This window comes from Heterocephalus glaber, unplaced genomic scaffold (assembly GCF_053883595.1).
Source record: "Heterocephalus glaber isolate CG9 unplaced genomic scaffold, H.glaber_assembly_v1.0 deba00001579, whole genome shotgun sequence".
NCBI classification, from domain to species: domain Eukaryota; kingdom Metazoa; phylum Chordata; class Mammalia; order Rodentia; family Bathyergidae; genus Heterocephalus; species Heterocephalus glaber.
In genome coordinates, this window is record NW_028258360.1 from 9,353,156 (window position 1) to 9,355,920 (window position 2,765).

Genomic DNA, 2,765 nt, shown 5'->3' on the forward strand with positions numbered 1-2,765 from the left:
GGCCCTGGGACATGGCGGGGACCTCGAGGAAGGGGTGCCAGAGCCAGGCAGAAAGGGTCCCGCACCCCACATCTGGGGTAAGGACCCCAGAGTGCATATGCCCCGATGACATCCAGGACAATAAGGGGGCCAGTGCCCAGCCAGCCCCTGCACCCTGCCTCCTGATGGGCTCCACCTCCCCATGCTGAGCCCTGCACGCTCCTGGCAAGTGACTGAAAGGCACACAGGACGGCAACTCCGCTGACAGCAGCATCACTGACAAGGACCATGATCAACAGGAGGAAACAGAAAGAACCGGAAGACCTCAGAATGCCCGATGGATTTAATCAGGAGAATGAGAACCTTCTCAGAGAGAAATGGGACAATCGCCACAATGCGGAGGGTGACAGATAGGCAGGAGGAAATGGGGATCCATCTCCCCAGGGCTCACAGACCTGCAGCATCCAAAAGAAGAACAAGAGCCGCACCAGCGGGGGGGCGACGTAGTGGCTTGATCTACTTGCTCCTCGTGCCAGGAAGCCTCACCCAGAGGAGAGCCCAACTGAAAGCTCCTGAGCCTTACTCCTTTTATTCTAGAAGCATCCTGGTCTCCTCGGCACTGGCCAGATCTGATTATTGCATGCCAGGGTTTCTCTAGCCAGTATCTCCAAAGCCTTCCAAATTCCTCTTGCAAACCAGTTTCAAAGGCTTCTGTACCTCAAGATCAGGCAAGTCCCAACAGCAACCCTATTTCTGGTACCGATTTTCTGTATTGGTCAGGTTCCATCTCTGGGACACAAAAGTCAGCACCCTCAACTTCGAGGAAGAGAAGCTCATGGTTTCAGAGGATTTAGTCCGAAATCAGCTGGCTCCAAGGTGAAAGTTCCTGGTGGAGGAGAGCTGCTCACCTGATGGAGGCCAGGAAACAGAGAGAGAGAGAGGAGCTGGGGACAAGAAAGGCTTTGCAAGTCGAGCTCCTAGGGACCCACCCCAGCCGAGCCCTGTCTCCTACTGACACATGAGGCCGTGAATTCTCCAGTGAACTCATCCAGTGAAGGCGACTGCGCCCCATGATCTAGTCACCTTCCGAAGGCCGACCTTGGAACGCATGAGACTTTGGGGGACGTTTCAGATTTAAGTGGACGTACTTGCAGCTCCTATTTGACAGAGAGACTGAGAAACAGGCTGGGCAGCTTAAAATTCTCACAGAGCTGGGACCTAGTAGAGGTGGGATTTGAACCCAGCTAGGTCAGCCCCAGAATCCACATTCTTAGATTCCATGTTCTTTCCACTGTGCCCTCCCTGGTGTGGCTCACGCTCCCCACCAGCACCCCAGTCCCCTCTGGGTGTCTGAGACCCTGCAGGATTCCCCCATCTCCTCATCTCTCTCCCCAAATCCACTCACTTTAAAACTTCTGTCTCCTTAGCTTTCCTTCTAGGCAGAATGGGAGAGGCCTTCAGCCGGCATCCCAGCAAACAGGACAGGAACAGTGCAGACATCCTCGGGGACACAGGGAAACAGCCCAGGAGCAACACTGGCCTAGAAGTTGCAAAAATAAGCTGGCAGCCTAGGGATTTAGCTCAGTGGTTTTGCCGCCTGCAGTGCAAGCGCAAGGACCCAAGTTTGATTCCCGGAACCAAATAAATAAATAAATAAATAACCCAGCAGTTTATGTTTTGGGGTTCTCATAGAAGTGAGACCATGTGATATTTAACCTTCTGTGTTGATCTATTACACTTAGTATTAAACTCTTAAGACCCATGCATTTTCCTAGAAATGACTCCAATTCATCCTTCTTTATGGCAGAGTAGTACTCCATTTGTGAAATAACAAATTTTCTATATCCATTCATCCACTGAGGGGCACATATTTAGCTATTGTGAGTTGTGCTGCTAGAAGCATGGGTGTGGGTCCATCGCTATAATGTAATGATGGTTACTCTCTCAGGAAGGTATCCAGAAGAGATAGAGCTGGGTCCGTGGAATTTCTGGCTTTTTGAGGGGTCTCCATACTCATTTCATAGTGGTTGTACTGGTTAATGTTCCCACCAACAATGTAGAAAGGTGCCTTTTACTCAGCCGCCTCGCCAGCTAGATCAGTGAGGGTTCACTAGAGGAACAGATGTGATGTGTTGATGATATGATATGATGTGTATGACACATAACGGATTCACAAGGCAGGCTTACCATGGCCACCCGCAGAGTCCCGTGTGGAAGAAGGCAAAGTGGCGGTCTGTGCACTGGGAACCAGAGGACCCAGTTGAAAGTCAGAGGCCTGGAGCCCACTGCAGAGACCGTGCGCGTCTGTGTTGGAAGTCAGCGCTGGAGACAGAAACCCAGCGGTGTAGGCGAAGACCTGAGCTCCTCGGCAGAAGCAGAAGTGAGATTTCCTTCTTCTTCCGCTCTTTATTCCACCCAGGCTGCAGCCCCACTGGTTGGTGCCACCGCTTCCGGGGCGGGGCTTGGTCTTCAGTAAGTCCCTCACCCCCACCCAGAGTTGTCCTGCAGCGACCCGCCCTCGGGTGGACGCCGCGGCGCACCGTCCTGGCAGCCATTCCTCCTGTAGGAAGAGGGAATCAATCGCAGAGTGGCCTAAGAGCAAAACGGGAGAGGCCAGGGGAAGGGAGTAAAAATGATCGAGATGCAGTGAGCGAATGCAGGCGCTCCACAGCAATTCCTACGTAAACACACATGCCCTCACTTTCAAAAAAAGCGAAGCAGAGAATCAGCAAACCGGTTCCTGGGCGAGGTGGGGTGGGCGAGAGGGGCCCAGCGGACCAGGACGG

General features: G+C 52.9%; 1 long non-coding RNA gene across 1 annotated transcript; it reads right to left on the minus strand.

The window, feature by feature from the left end:
* Nucleotides 1-308: 308 nt before the first annotated feature.
* Nucleotides 309-2,493, minus strand: LOC110344689 (uncharacterized). The gene is made up of 3 exons (XR_002387418.2): nt 2,167-2,493; nt 1,385-1,519; nt 309-1,136 (listed from the first exon to the last, which is right to left on the minus strand). It is a non-coding gene; the product is annotated as an uncharacterized LOC110344689 (long non-coding RNA).
* Nucleotides 2,494-2,765: the final 272 nt, after the last annotated feature.